The following is a 16664-nucleotide window of genomic DNA, read 5'->3' on the forward strand; positions in this document are numbered from 1 at the left end:
CATGAAAGGCAGACGAATGTTTCTATATGAACCATCTAGAGTCACCAGTTGTTATGACTTGGCCACAGCTCCTCTGTCTCTCTTTCTCTTTTTATACATACATACATACATACACATTTTTTTCTGAATTATTTAAAAACAAGTTACCAACATTATGACACTTCAGTCTTAAGCGTTCATCCCTTAAGAATAAGGACCATCTCCTATTGTCATAATTGGCTTTCTTAGAAGAAAGACTCTGAAACAGATTTGCACGGGAGGTGCTCTTGGGATCAACATCTATGAAAGGCAAGGAAGGCTTGGGCAGAGTGAGGAAGTGGGCTGTGGTATAGATTCAATAAAAGCATCAGCCAGCTCCTTGAGGAACTTTGAAGCTATGATGGCACTTCAGAATTGTCCCAAGTTGGTATTCGGGGAGCTGGGGCTGCCCTGGGGAAGGGCAGGAACTTGGGTGGGACAATTGTTTTCAGCCCAGGCACTGACAAGCGAGGATGATATGTTGGCAGCAATCCCAGCAGCCCTGGGAATAAGTCCTGCACTCTTGAAGGGGGTTCTGGGCAGTGCCTCCAGTGTCCACTACAGTCCACCCCTTTGCCATTTGGTGCCGCTTCGTCACTTAAGTTCTAGGAGCTACTCCTCAGGATTCCAATGGGCATCTTTCCTGAAGGAACCTTGTAAAAGGAAGGTTAAAAGGACACACCACAACCCCTGTAAATGCAGCCAGTCTCAGGACCGCGCTGATACCCTTGCCCTGTCAGTGTGTTTGGGATCCAAAAATTGGCGTTGATCTGGAAGCAAACAAAAAAGCAGGAGTAGCAATAGTCACATCAGATAAGTTGGATTTTAAGATTAAAATTCCAAACTGGATAAAGAAGGCCATTATTACTACACAATTTATGAAGAGACTGGTAATGAGTATAAAACTTTCTGCCCCAAACAACATAGCAGGCAAATATTAGAAAGTAAAAATTATTAGATATATAAAGAGAATCTCATGAAAGCACAACTTCAGTAGAGGGCTTCAATATATCTCTTTCCAAATCAGTAGCTCTGATCGGGAAAAATAGGTATATAGAATTAAAAATAGAATCCACCAACTCAAATAAATAAATATTCCTTCAAATACAGAATATACATTTTTATACATACACAAGCATTTACCACAATTAATCATCTACCTGGTCATCAGGAAACTTGAAAATTCAATAAACTAATCATTTCATAGGCGATCTTCTATGCTCATCATTCAATTAAAAAAAGTGAATAATTTAAAAAGTTTACCAAAATACGATAACCACTTGGAAATTCAAAGTAAGAAACACAGTTTGGTAACCCTTGGATCAAAGGAAAGCAAAGTGAAATTACAAATTATCTAGACAACAAAGAAAGGGAAACCTCTTCACTGAAAAACTTATGGGGCACAGAAAAAGCTATACTCAAAGGAAATTTTAAAGCCTTGAGTAACTTCATCGATAAATGAAAAGAACTTAGAACTTGAGTGTGCTTCCGTTTAAGCATTGCTCCAAATCTGTAGCCATAACCTACACCCCACTCTTCATCCCCGCCTCTGTCTCCCACTTGTTTTCTCTGTCCTCAGGCATTGCCCAGCTTCAGTGAACATGATTTGTTGGTCTTACCGTGCACAGCAATTCTTCTCAAACTTTAACACGCATACAAATCACCCAGGAGTCTTGTTAAATGCGCATTCTGATTCAGTAGGTGGGGGGGGGGACCTGAAATTCTGCATTTCTAACAGGCTTCCAGGGGGTGCCAATGTTGCTGGTCCCCCCAGACCCCCACATACCTTACGGAGCAAAGATATACACCGCCATCCAAAGCGGTCAGCCTGAAGGAATGGTGGAATGGCTGTCCAGGGCACCAGCTTGGAGACAGCATTTTTAGGGTTGGGGTGCTGTCCTCTAGAATATGGTATATGCATTGAACCAATGGCTTATCGGTGGTGTAGTGTCCCCAGAAACAAAAGAGTGGAGGAGGTAAGATCAGCCTCTCTCAGTACCTCCTGGCCATTTGGGGGGTCTTCATGCCAGTGGATTACTAGGTAACAAAAGGAATGACTATAGCGGCTGGGATAATCCACCCTGTAACACAGGAAGCTAGGGGAGCTGCTATACAATGGGAGTAAGTGTATGTCTGCAACCCCGGGAATCACTGGGGCAGCTCTGAGGGCTTCCATGCAAGTGGGCAAATTGCATCAACCACGGTTAGACAAGGGCAAGGCGAGTAAGGGCTGAGATCCCTTGAGGGAGGTCTGGGTCACCCCACTAGGCAAGCAGCACAGCTGGGTTGAAGTGATGGCCATGGGGGAAGAAAATCTAGAGTGGGTGCCACCGGAGGAAGATGAAGCATACAAGTTACTACCCTGGAATGAGCTACAGCTGCGGAAACGGTATGGCGGTTTGCTAACGCTCTTTAAGTCTTTTCAGGAAATGCAACAGGCTACAACCTTGAAAGACTGACTTGCATCTCTCCTCTTGGGGAAGAAATGAGGGCATCTGGCTCTTATATGTTATATGTGCTCCAGATATTACAAGAGGGTGAAAGCGGATCTGAATGGTGCAAGGAATGTGGTACGTACCACCACAGATCTCTGTGGCATCTCCCCCCCCCCCCCCGCCCCGTGCTCACCTAAATCACTTGCCTTGATTCCTAGATAGAGGGGACATCAAGCTATTCCCTGGTCGTGAAGCCACATCAGTGCCTCCGTCAATGATGACCCTACAGACTGAGGAGCCCCAGGGTAGCACCAAGAGAAAGGATAGACAGACCACTCTGTGCACTGGCTAGAATGATGGGGACAGCTCTGGCTTCCCCAGCCAAGTCTGGGGACGTCAGGTAGTACAGCCGGCATGTGCCAGGTAATGCCCTGGGGGCGGACTTTGAACCGTAAGCCATGGGGGGCAGGAAGGAGCCGGTGGATCAGTTCTGCTCACATTCTCCTCCTGAGAAATGTTCCCAGACAGAGGAGTTCACACAACCTCTCCGAAGGTGGACTGTGCGCCTGAACGTTTAGCTGCACGAGTTACAAAACCGTGGTCCTCAGTAACGCGCCCTCTTACCTTTGACCTCCTCCATCCCTGCTTCACTTTGCCCCCAACCTGGTGTTTCTGAGGTTGCACTTCCTCTGAAGTGTTAGCATGTAAACTTTTGCAACAGGCTCTGTTTTCTGGGGAATCCAGGCTGAGACAACACCCTCCTTGAGAAATAGAAAAAGAACAAGAAAATAAGCTGGGGGGAGGGGGAGTAGCGAGACAGAACTCATTAAGATAGGAGATCTTTTAGAAATACTAGGGAAAAAAAATAAATCCCAAATCCTTTTCTTTGAGGAAAAACAAAGTCCCAGTATATCAGTCAGAGTTCTATATGGGGTTCCATATTGCAATGGAAGCTGATTCTGATGATTAAGCAGAAAACAAGTTTATTATTAAAGCGATATTGAGTAGCTCACAATCTTGCAGTGATGGCTAAAAAGCCAGACTTAAGGTTAATCAGTACCCCAAACCATACACAGTGCTGTCTGATGAAGGAACTGCCACTGCTATCACCATCCCCCCAATGCCAGGACCTTGACCTTGACACCATGTGGTGGCTGGGACTGCCACCATCAAAGGTTATTGCCCGCCACCTGGGCCTACAGAAATGGGAACTCCATGTAGAACTCAATTCCCTATGTAGCTCACTTCACATTCATTTCACAAAGGTCAAATACACAATCTAAACAGTGAGGGAGGCTGGGAATTTGAGTTTGATTAATTTCTCCAAATATAAAAGGGCTATTCAAAAGATGATGGGAAATGAAGATTAAGACAGATGTCTGCCATAAGCAATAAAACAGATACACCCCTCAAGAGGCAGATAAAAGATAAATGTTTAAGAAATAGTTCTGGCAAAATTGATTATCTGGAATAGTGCTGTTCAGTAGAAATATAATGCAAGTTGTGTATATAATTAAAATTTGTTCTAGGAGCCACATTAAAAAGAGGAAAACAGAAAGATGTGAACTTAATTTTAATTATTTTACTTAATCCAGTTTATCCAAAATATTATGATTTCAACATGCAATCAGTGTAAAAGTTTTTAGTGAAACATTTTACATTCTTTTTTTTTTTTCATATCAAGTCTTGGAAACCAGGCGTGTATTTTCAACACACATCCCATTTCAATCCAGACCAGTCACATTTCAAGTTCTCAATGGCCACATGTGGCTAGTAGCTACTATATTGGGTAGTATAGAGACCAAAGAAATAATATCAGAACCGCATTTCACATCATTTAAACAAAAATAAATTCCAGGTGAATTAAAGACTTAAATCTAAAAACTAAAACCATTAAAATCTTAGAAGGAAACACACACTATACCTACCTAGCATTTGACAAGATCGTTCTTCCCATCTGCAACGCAGATGGCAGGTAAAGGGTTTCTATCTATATAGACAAAGAACTTGAACAAATTAGTATCAGAATAAAAACTGTCAGAAGCCATCACTGGGCTATTCAAAGAAGAACAAATCCAAATGGTGAATAAGCCTCAAAAGATGTTCAGCTTCCCTGGAAGTCAGGGAAATGCAAGTTAAATAATGAGATGTCACTTCACTCACACCAGCCTAGCAAATCAGAAGCAGGATGACACCTACTACCGCCTGGGAAGGGACCATCTTCACCATATCACAGTAGTTATGACCTTGTTGGACAGCAATCTGGCAACGTGCATCAAAATAAAGCAACTTCATATATTCTTTGACCCAGCAATCCCACGCCTGAGAATCCATCCCATAGAAATAAAAGCACCAGGATATATGCGGATGTGGATTTTCAAAGTGGAGTGATTGTGGTTGCGATAAAACCCAAAAAAACAAAGTATACTATACCCATAGGTAGAGAATGGTTAAATAAATTGTGGGACCTTTATATCATGACATGTACAGTCATTAAAAAAGAATTTCTTAAACTTCCATCAACTGACTTGCAGGGGCTTCCATCTTCCATTTCTGCAAGATGCAGAGAACTGTACATATAAACTATGATTCCATTTTATAAGAGATAGGAAGAGAAATCTACTTAGATATATATTTTTTTCATCCTATTTTATGAGCAGAAAAAGAGATATAAAAGGATATAGTTACTCTGCAAGCAAGGTTACCTGAGAGGAGGAGAAGCAAGTGGTACAAATAGAAAGGTGGGAAGGGGAGGAAAAAAACATATATGAGAAAAGGAAAAAAGTGAAAGGGGGGTGGTTAAAAGGAATAACTATTATTTCAAATAAAGATGCTTTGTAAAGTTATCATGTATGTTTGAAAAGGGCAAACATTTATCTCCATATAAATCTATTCAATAAAGCTTGCTAATCATGGTATGCAAATCCTCCAGGTTTCGTACTGGATTTTCTGACTACTAGTTCTGTAGATTTCTAACAGGTATATTAAAGTTTCCCACAAAAGTGTGCATTGGTTGGTTTCTCCTGTAATCCTATCAGTTTTAGTATCATATATCTCAATCCTAGCTTAGGAGGCGCGTGCAAGCATAAAGGCTAAACTTATTGGTAGATGGAATATTTTCTCAACAGATATTTTTTGTCTTATCAAATAATATTGATTAGTTTTGCCTTGAAATCTACTTTGCCTAATGCTAAGATTACTTGTACCACTTGGCTTTCCTTTTGCTGGCATTTATTTGCCTGGTGTACCTTTTTCCATGTCAGTATTTTCCATCTTTATTACTCTGTTTTTGTTGTCTCTTATAAAACAGCATACACTTTGACCTTTTTTTTTTTTACTCAATTCAAGGGTCTGTCTTTTAACATAAAATTTACTCTATTCACCTTTATTATGGTTATTGCTATTTTTGCACATTTCTACCAGTTACCATGGGTTTTCTATTGGACACACTGTTTTCATGGTACTTTTTATCCCTGCTTTTTGGCTAGTTGATAGCATCTTATTTGTTCCCAGTTAATTTTTCTTCTAGTGACTTGGAACATATGTACTCCATTCCTATTATCTTTATATTTTCAACAAACACACAGTGAAGCATATTCTTACTCAATATCTAGAGTTAGTTAATACCTCTATTTTCCTACTAAATAAAATGAGAATCTTAGCGTGCTTTTACTTTTCTCTCTTACCTCCTTTTCAGACTTCATACCTCTCCCTCCCCATTATCATTTCAGGTTTTAGTTAATTATTATAAGGAAAGGGATTTATTTAGACTTGACAATAAACTTTGCTGTTATCCTTGCTTACCTGTGCTTCTTATATCCCACGTTTTCCTCCTGGACTCATGTTGGAATATGTCTTTTACACCAGTGAGTTCTCAACCAGAGGCTCTACTGCAACCCTTCCCAATGTGGGGTGTTTTGTACTGTTACAGTGACTAAAGAGAAATGCTACTGGCATTTAATGGATGGTGGTGAAGGTACCAAGCAGTGAGTGGATCAGTCTGACACAATGAAGAATTACCCACCAGAATGCCACCAGTACCCTGTTGAGAAACGCTATTATTCTACAAGGACTGTGAGTTGTAAACTTTTTTACTCCGTTTGTGTCTTAACATGTCTCTATGATGCTCTCACATTTGCTTGATAGTTTGGGTAAAGAATCCTAAATTCACAAGTGCTTCAACAGAGAACTTTGAAGATAGCAGTTTGTTGTTGTCTTGCTTGCAAAGGTGCAAATGAGAAGACTGATGTCAATCTTATTCTCATTCCAGCCTGGAACATTTTTTTTTTCTCTCACTCTGGAAATGTTCAAAATTTCCTTTTTATCCTTAGTAACCTGAAATTTCAGCATGATGTATTCGATACACATCTTTTTACATCCTTTCTGTAAATTACAGGAAGTAATTCCTGTCCGTTGCAGAGGGCCTATAACTAGGTCCTCTCAATCTAAGAGGTCAAGTATTTCTTAAGTGCTAAGAAAATGTCTTGAATAATTGTCTTTCTTCAGAGATTCTCCTTCCTCTGTTTTCCTCCCTCATTCAGTAGCTCCCATTAAGGAGACAGTGGAACTTTTGCATCTGTCCTTCGTGTCTCTTAACACTTCATTCATACTTTCCATCAATTTACTCTTTTGTATTTCATCCTGGGGGAATTCCTTAGCTTGAGCTTCTGGTTCGCTAATTGATTCTTCAATCCATTTTGCTATTCAACCCAGCTATTGAAATTTTTATTTTTAAAAGACTTGTTTTTCTTTTTAAAAGACTTGTTTTTATTTTCAAGAGAATTAGTTTCATTTTAAAAAGAATCAAGCTTTTTAATTTATAGAATTCTGGGGTGCTTTGAAAAACAATGATGCAATGGGCTCTTTCATTTGTCAAAGATGTTCACGATACTTATTGTATAGGCTGGTTATTTTTACTCTCTTTACTCGGGTTCATTCTGTTAAACAGGAATAATGACCTACCACTCAGTGTCACTGTGATGATTAGCCTTAACAGGACATGAAGAGTGGCATGTAGTACACTCAATATCTATTTGATGAATACACAAGCCAAACTAATAAATGTAGACTGCCTGGCACGTACGTAGCAGGCACTCGTTAAGTGGAAGGATATTCCCATTATTAGCATCACTTTCATTATTAGTATTCGTTGAGACAATGACACGCAAGGATTTTATGTTCTTGGTTTCAACATGAGGACACCACTACCCCTGCCTCCCACCCCCAGATCCATGACATGGACTGTTTTATTGACTTTGCCGAGGCACGAATTTGAACTACAAGTTCCAAGCCTGGTGAGTGGGAGTGGGAATGTGCCCAGCATCTGTCTGCCAAAATGGCTGTCTGCTTCTAGTCAACACACGAAGCCAGTTAACCCTCACCGCCCCCCCCTTGAAAGACAGATGTCATTATCCCAGTTTTAGAGGATGATAAACCTGAAGAAATTACAAGCTTGAGTCACAAGGCCGTGGTTTAGAAATCTGGGTTAGGCAGTCAGACAGTTTTCTGACTCAATTTCTTCTTCTGTATAATGGGCCTTACAGGGCCTCTTTTTGTCAAGTCTGTTGAAATGCTCCTCATCACTCCTCGTTCAATGGACTATGGCCACTTCCAAGACTTAGAACCATTTCAGACTGAACGCTCCCCACATTCTACCACTTCCTCTGCCCCCCTTTTTACACTGACGGCATCGCACATTGCTGGGAAATCATCTAATTGTGTGTGCGTCTGCCCCCGCCACCAGAGAGGCAGCGACCTGACAGAAGTACACGAGGCAGCAATGAGATGACTTCCCAAAATCTTAGAAATAAGGCTGCCCTCTGATAATTCAATGATTAAAAACAAACCTCTGAATGGAGTGCAAACAGAGCCAGAATGCCAGCTAGTTCAGCTCCAAACCCCTCTTTCCATACCCTGCTTTGTGCTGCTGGCGCTGGGGTCTGAGAACTGCACTGCGTTGCGGCTTTGCAGCAGCTCCCTCCCAGCCTCTGCTAAAGGGGGTCTTCCTGGAGGAGAAAAAGGCCTTGCTCCTTCCTGTTTGCTTTCTGTGGGAGTCCTGCGAGCATCACCCCGGGAACACTTACTCACCTTGGCAGTGGCAGTTTCTTCTCGTATCACCAGTTGGATCCAGTTCAGTTTTTCCCACATTTGCAGATGGCCTTCTTAGGCCCTGCAGACCCAGCAGCAGCCCCGCCTTGGAGAGCTGAGTCCCAGCCTCAGAGGCCCTCCTCTGAGCTCAGGATCCCAGCACAAGCTGGCCGGTGGCCCCTCCTCAGAGGGCTGAGTTTCGGGAACCTCAGGAACTGTGTCTCAGTTTTAATGATCCCCACGTCTTTCCTTTGTTCATTCAGCCTTCGAGATGGTGGGTAGATGCTTCCCGTGGTCATTACCTCTGTGAGACCTTAGAGATCTTCTGATCCTTTTTTTAAGGTACCGACTTAACAACTTTATCCCTAGTAAACTCTTCTTTATATTGATTGATCTCGTTCAAATTCCTGGTGTGGTTTCCATCTCCTGACTAGACCCCAACCAACACATCCCCTTGAAGGTGTAAGCCATTCCCCAGGACACAATGAGACCGTACATCTCATTGAAGACATACAATCTCCAAAGGAAGAGAGTGTCTTTCAAAAGAAGCCTGGGCCAGTGCGTCAGCAGGACCTCCTCAGCAGTGACAAGAGGACAAAACCATCCTCATCCATAGTCTGGATGACCGTAAAGAGCTCTGTCAGAAGATGAGAGACTCTTACTCAGTATCTGCAACCAGCTGAATTTACTGCTTCCTTAAGTGCAGGAACGCTTGGCTGGCCAGGCATAGTCTCTTGAGCAAAGCATGCTGTTGATCTTATATAGGTTTTGGGATCGGGTTGGTTCCAAAGGCAGGAGTGGGTCGACGCCAGACTTAGAAGCATGTTCATTGCAGTGTATCTGCTGCGGATTAGCTGACTTTGAAAGCACAGATTGTCACCGATTGGTTGGTTTCAGAGGCAGGATCAGTGCGGTGAGCTGCCATTGACCTATTAGACAGGGTTAAGCCCCGTTCTGGTGGTTTCTTATTTCTAGGGTTAGGGGAAAATCAGTCTTTTCTTAGGAGTGTGCAGGTTTTATAATATTCACATCCCACTTGGTCTTCCTGCTTTTATCTTTGTATCCTACTGGCCATTCTCAACACAATCTTATCCCAACCACCAAAAGATCCTTTTGCAAAACTCAAATCAAATCACGTCATTCCCCTGCTTACAACCCTCTAATGGGTTCCCATTGCACGTAAAACCAAACGGAAACGCTTCACCGCAGAGCTGACAAGGCCTGCATGAGCTGGCTTCTCCGTCCTCCTCTTCTCTTTGCTTTTATGATGCAACCACCCAGTACAAGTCAGGATCTCTCCTATGTCCAGGTCTCCCCACATTGCTGTTCTTTCTACCTGGAGCACCCTGCCCTTCACCCTTCACCTGGAAAAGTCCTCTTCATGCATCACGTCTCAATGTAATCATCACCTCCTCAGACAGGACCTCCCGCTTTACTTGCTGGAATGTGGGAAAGTGGCCCTAATCGTGGGAGCATGACATTTATCACAGCTTATAATAACATATTTTATTCGTTTCTGTGTTTGTTTGCTGTCTATCTCCCCTGTGGGGCGATGAATGCTGAGGACAGGGACCGTGTTTGATTTGCTCATCACCATATAACCAGTGACTGTCATACACTGAGCGCTCAACAAGTGTTCATGGAAATAGCAAATAAACTTTGGGTCGGGGGTTGACGTCACCCTACCATAAGCAGGAGCCTCTCCGCATGGTACATGGTCTCCTTCCCCAGCCAGACCTCCAAGGCGAGGCCTTCTGGCAAGAGTGGCCCTCCATTTCTTCCATAATGGCTCCATCAGCTTCTCAACGAATGGCAGTGCTTGGACAAACCAGACCAATTCAGTAAAACTGGTGGAAGTGTCTACTGGAGCAAAGAAAGCGCTGACAAATAAAGGAACCCCCAGCCGCCACCCAGGCTCTGATCACTAGGGTACGGCTTACAATTAGAAGGATGGAAGCAAGGGATGGTGAGACAGAGGGGTCCTGGGTCAGCAAGGCTACCTCTGTTCCCCACCCCAAAAGCCACAGGCACACACAGCCCCCCCACCACACACACACACAGGGTTTTAGATGTTGGAAGAAGATCTCCTATGCCAGCAGACGGCGCTGGTCTCACAAGGAGGCTCCAGCACACTCCTGCTGGGGCTGACAGCTGACTGCTCACCATGGTCTCCAAGTCCCCTGTCTCTCCGCCTCTACTCACACAAATACACGATAAGTCCCAGTTCCTGGAAGAATGATCCTCACAAATTAAGTTATCGTGAGTTATGTGAACCCCCAACCTGCAAGAGCTGATGCTAGACTGGCTGTCTGCCTCCTGCCCTTGGCTTCCCGCTTAAAGAACCGAGTCACCATGAATTTTCTTAATGATACTTTATGCGCCTGTGTTAGTCATTTTTCTTCTCTTTCTATCTGAGGCAGAGAGTTGTCTTAAGGGAGACAGCACAATGTTGCAGATAAGATCCAGGCCTGGAAATGAGAGAACTGGATTTGAATATTGGCTTCGCCACTCCCCCAAATAGACCTGCGAAAATGTCTCAACGTCTCTGTGCCTCAGTTTCTTCATTTGTATAATAAAGGTAATAAAAGAATACACCATATAGGAACGTGAGGCTCAAATTAGATAAATTATGTAAAGACCTTAGCACAAAGTCTCATATATATCAAGCCTTAAGCATTTTAAAATAAGAACAACTTGAAAAATGAAATGCCCGGGTATATTGTTTTCAGTGGGTAGTATAAAGAGACGGACATGTACTTTGAAGTCAGACTTGGGTACCAACCAGGCTGTGTGGCCTCAGCAAGTTTCTTTGCATCTCTAAACCTCAGTCTCCCTCATCTGTAAAATGGGTGCTCTAATACTCTACAGAAAATTGATAGTTTTAAATGAAATAATGTATGTAATAGTCCCCAACATAACTCTTGGCACATAGTACACCCACAGGAAATACTGCTTCTTTTTCTTTTAGCACATAAACATAGGTTTTGACATTTGTGAGCCACCGTATCAGAAATCCTTCTGGTGTGATTACAAGGATTGTACTTGTATGATAATTGTATGTGAGAAGGGCCAGGCTTAACTCAGGAGTGTTGAGGAAGATCCAAATATAACAAGAGTCCAGTTCATAGAGACCCTCCATTGACCCATGGCTTCCTTTTGTTTATTTAATGATGCAATAAATAAGATACTGATCACATATTATGTACTGGTATGCGCTACGTGCTGGGGATACAGGTAGGAACAAGATAACCAACATCCCTGCTGCCATGGAGCTTACGACTAATGTGGAAGTCAGGAAACAGCACTAATATGACGTCAAGTGCTGTGAAGAAGATGAGAGCCAGTTAAGCAAACAGAGTGGAGTTGGGTGGCCTGGATTAGAGAAGACAGAGTCATCACCACCCAAGTAAAGCCATGTGGTGATCAGGGGAAGAGCATTCCAGGAGAGGGAACAGCAAGTGCAAAGGCACAGAGGTGAGAGGAAACTATGTTTGAGGAATGGGAAATTAGACCTGTTGGACTCAAGCAGAGTGAGCTAGGGGGAGCGAGGAAATAGATTAAGTCAAAGTAGTCAAGGGCCAGCTCATCGAAGGTCTTGTAGACCCTGGTGGTGAGTGTGTCTTTTTAAGTCCCCCAGGACGGTACAGATGGGCTATGTTACAGTGCAGGTGGGTGCTGATGGGGATGACAGAAGCGCTGATGTTATAAGGCTGAGAAAATAACTGCAGAAGCCAACTTTCTGAGTAGGTGAGAGGAGATGAAATCAGGGTACACCTGCAGGGTTGCCCTTACAGAGGATCAGAGAAGCTGCATTTATGGTACCAGCAGAGCTCTTAGGTGCTAATGCAGGTAGATTGGTGGATTTCACAACAAGAAAGGGAGACGAGATAGTTTTCTCCTTATTGCTTCTTTCCTCTCTTTCTTTTTTTGTCAGAGAGATGAGAAATTCATCAACTAGAGTGAGGAGGTGAAGGCAGAAGAGAGGAGAAGATGTGAGCGAGCCTCTGGGTGAGTGAAAGTGAATTGATTGGCCAAGGAAATACATACTGTAGTGTGGCCCACAGTGGGAGGGCCGGAGGGCCTGTATTTCTCTCTGGCCCCCGTCCATTGCTGGGCACACGTGTGGAACAGGTGGCGCGTTGGAGTTAAACAGAGTTAGGATTTTCCAGTTGAGTAGATGGAGGGAGAATGGAGCACAGGAATTGAGGGCGAACACGACAGAGTGATTATAGTGAAGACCAGGGCTCCAAACTGGAGAAGAAGTGAGGCCGCACAGGGGATGACAGACCATACAGATGTGGAAGGTCGTGGATTAGAGAACTGGGAGGGGTATTTTAACACACTCCAGTTTCAGATGTGATTTTGGCAGAACTCAAAATGTTATAGCTCATCCGCTCACACGATAAATACTTATTAAAGGCCCACTGTAATTTTTTAAACTACCTGCAATTTATTGAGCACTTATCATGTGCCAGGCACTGTGCTAAGTGGTGTGCATTTACTGTATCTCATTTAATTCTCACAATAACGCATTAAGGTCGGTACTCTTGTAATCCCCATTGTACAGATGGGGAGACTGAGGCTCAGAGAGATCTAGTAACTTACACAAGAATGCACAGCTTGTAAGTAGCAGAGAGCTCCGTATGATTATAAGGCCCAGGGATCTTAACAATTATGCTCTACCATGTGCCAGACATTGTGTTGGGTTTGTGTAATCAAGACATTTACCTTCAGGTACTTCTACTAGATCCTAGCCTGAAAATAGGAGACCTGGTCTCAGTTGCCCAGGGGTAGCAGCTGGGAGTGGAGGTGGAGGGATCTGGAATTCTCCCCTTGTGTGCAGTCTTGGTGGAGCTGTCAATCACGGTGCCCACCCTCCTAAGCTGAGGGGAGGTCATGTTACCTGAACTCAGCCAATTGGACTATTGCTCCACGGACTTTGACTCTGATCACAAACAAATCTGATCAAGAAAGAGAGATCTGGTCAAGCAGCGGATTCATTTTGGCTATCTAAACACCCAGAGCGTCTCCAGTCTCTGTTCTTTTCTAAGCCTAGTTCTCCAGCTTCCTGCCACCTCTGTGAATTCACCACTAGCCTGCCAGTAAACTCCTTTTCTGCTTAAGTGAGCCAGAATTGGTCCCTGAGACTTGCAATTAAAGAACACTCCCTGGCATATCAGGGGGAAAAGTATTGTTCAAGCTAAAGTGAGCAATTCATTCCTTGGAAAAATATGTACTGCACAGGGCCAGGGCTAGGGTGAGGCAAATGAGGCACCCAGGGCACAAAATTCAAGGAGGCTTTCACTCTCAGGGTTGTGTAAGTGCGGGGCTGGCTCTACCAGATCAAACAGATGCACACCCCCACCCCACCCCACCCCAAAAAGTTAGTGGCTTTAGTAACAACGATTACTTCTCTTTCATATAAGAGTATGAAGTGACCTGGAATACTTCCAGGTCAGCAGGTAGCTTTCTGCTCCATACGATCATTCTAGGACCCTGGCACCTTCTGTATTTGTGGTGCTGTCATCCCGCAGCACTTCCTCATTATCACAAGGTGAAGGCTCCCCAGCAAGTGAGAAGGAAAAGGAGCAGGGAGGAGGCAGGCCCATTGGCTAAAGGCCTTGCCTGAAGTTTCACACATCACGTCCACTGGCAAGGACTTAGTTACCCAGCTGTTCTTAACTGCAAGGGAGGATGGGAAGTGAAGCTTAGCTGGGCAGACATGTGACTGAAGGCAGGAGAAGGGATTTCTGCAAGCTGTGAAAACGAAACAGCCAGTACAGTGCTAGCAGATTCCACCACTGTCACTGCCCACAGGGAGCCTATTTTCCAGCATAATCTCTTCTCAGTAATATTAAAGGCTGTTGGGTATAAGCACCATAGGGGCTCAGGGAGGGAGAGGTGTTCATGGGGAAAGCAGGGAGGAGTGGGAGAATGCCCCTGAGGAGGAGGAAGCCCTGGAGCCAGGAAAAGGCAAAATGAACACGGCTTGTCATCCTGCCTGGGGCAGGAAGGAAATCTGCTAGACCAACATGGAGCTCTCCTGCAATCTCCCAACACAGTGTGGGAGAGAGAGGATGGAATTTGGAGGGAGGAAAACTGGATCTGACTTCCGGTTCCTGCATTGATGTCAGGTAAATCTGTAACTTTGATTGACATGCCTTACAGCTTGCTCCTTTGTAAGATGATAAGGATGAAAACAACATCATGAACAATAACAATACATTAGTAACAAACAATGCCGTGTTTCCCCGAAAATAAGACCTAGCCGGACAATCAGCTCTAATGCGTCTTTTGGAGCAAAAATTAATATAAGACCTGGTCTTATTTTACTATAATATAAGACCGGGTCTTTAATATAATATAATAGTATAGTATAGTATAGTATAGTATAGTATAGTATAGTATAGTATAGTATAGTATAAAATATAACACCGGGTCTTATATTAATTTTTGCTCCGAAAGACGCATTAGAGCTGATTGTCCAGTTAGGTCTTATTTTCGGGGAAACAGGGTAGCAGCATGAATAATAACGAGGTGGCGGTGAGGATCCCACAAAGCAATGGTCTATAAAAGGCTCCAGCGTCCAGCAAAGCACTGTAGACCGGGGGTGGGCAAACTATGGCCACTGGCTACCACCTATTTTTGTAAATAAAGGTGCAAAAGAACCCAGACACAATCATCTGTTCATATACTGTCTGGTTGCTTTCACACGACATCAGCAAAGTTGAGTGGTTGTGACAGAGACCATGTGGGCAAAAGTATGTCCTATCTGGACCTTTGTTGCAAGTTTACTGATGACCTCTGCAAAGGCGGCAGTGATATCAGCTATTACTAACCCTCAAATTCCCTGAGCATCACTTTATGCACCAGGAAAAAGGACTAATAAAAATTATCTTCAAGTCCAAGATGTTCTGAAGATCAAATGAAACAACATATGTAAAACTGCTTTGCAGACTGTAAAGTGCCGTTTAAAGGGCAGTCGTTATTTAGTCTCTTTGCTGAGTATCAGTTTCATTATTTAGTCTGTTGGGCATCTGTAAAATGGACAACAAAATACCTACCTCTGGGAGTTGTAAGGATCTGTGAAAGAAAACTGGTAAAATATATACTTTGAAATCAGACAGGCACAGGATGGTGTCTCGCTCTGCCCATCACTTTGCATGATCTTTGGCCGTCTCCGAGTATCAGTTTCCTCTTCTGTAAGAAGGGGATCAGCATAATATCCACCTCAGAGTTGCTGAGAGTATAAAGGGAGATAGCACGAGTGAGGCCTTGGCACGGTGCCGGCCTTGTTCCCATCGCAGGTGCAGTGACGAATGCCACCACCCACGGGTCTCTACCAACAGTACAGCTGAGCTGTACCCCTCTGCCTCTGCTCAGCGCCCACGGTCAGCCCTGGGTGTCGGTATAATTAGCTCCATTTCGGTGGTGATCAGCCGCGGCTGCTCACAGCCTCTGACACGACTGTCACCTCCCACTCAGTCATCTCCACCGTTGAGTGTGCGTTACTTGCCCGCTGGGCACGGGACTGAGTGCCACCGGAGAACAAGCTTAGCCTCCAAAACCTCTCATTGGTCACAAGGAATCAAAGCCTGTTTCTTCACTGCCGGCTGTTCCAAAAGAAAAGTTTGAGGGGGAGAAAAAAACAAAACTGCTGCCTCTTGCATTTAGTGAGAATCCCGTTGTGCCTGATCCCATAGCCTCGGGAGGAGAAAAAGCAACTATTTCTTTAAGAGGCCTCCGCTAAGGGGCGGGGACCGCCGGTGTTTCCCCGTAAACTGTGCCCGCCCTTGTTTGAGTGACAAGCAAACAACCCAATTGAAGAAATCGAATTCAGCTTGACGGCGAAACGAAGCAATAGAGGCCCGAGTTGGTCTGCACGGGGCGGGGTCCCGGGAAGGCGGAGCGAGCGGAGGCTGGAGGAGCAGGGCGGCGAGACCCGGGCGCGGGAGCTGGGCCTAGGTCCGCGCCCTGGTGAGTGAGGGGCGCGCGGAGGGCTAGGGCGTGGCGGGCCGCTGAGAGGGGCTTAGCCGGAAGGACGCAGCAAGGAGAAGCCGGGATGGGACGGGGGCCGGAGGCTGCAGCGTGCTTCTGCCCTGGGGGCTGAGGGCTTAGAGAGGG

At 44.3% G+C, this 16664-nt stretch overlaps 1 protein-coding gene and 1 long non-coding RNA gene across 3 annotated transcripts in view; both read left to right on the plus strand.

Annotated features, from left to right (window-relative positions):
* The first annotated feature begins 3658 nt into the window (after positions 1 to 3658).
* LOC141568050 (uncharacterized) lies at positions 3659 to 13680 on the plus strand. Its single transcript, XR_012491066.1, has 3 exons — positions 3659 to 6527; positions 10961 to 12014; positions 12475 to 13680. It is a non-coding gene; the product is annotated as an uncharacterized LOC141568050 (long non-coding RNA).
* Positions 13681 to 16394: 2714 nt separating this feature from the next.
* ELMO2 (engulfment and cell motility 2) overlaps positions 16395 to 16664 on the plus strand; it is a 35495-nt gene continuing 35225 nt past the window's right edge. For both annotated transcript variants that reach the window (XM_019749701.2, XM_019749704.2), the window contains exon 1: positions 16395 to 16517. The gene's annotated coding sequence lies outside the window, so the exon portion shown is untranslated. The remainder of the gene's footprint in view (positions 16518 to 16664) is intronic.

The sequence above is a fragment of the Rhinolophus sinicus genome, linkage group LG13 (genome assembly GCF_036562045.2).
Source record: "Rhinolophus sinicus isolate RSC01 linkage group LG13, ASM3656204v1, whole genome shotgun sequence".
Taxonomy (NCBI): domain Eukaryota; kingdom Metazoa; phylum Chordata; class Mammalia; order Chiroptera; family Rhinolophidae; genus Rhinolophus; species Rhinolophus sinicus.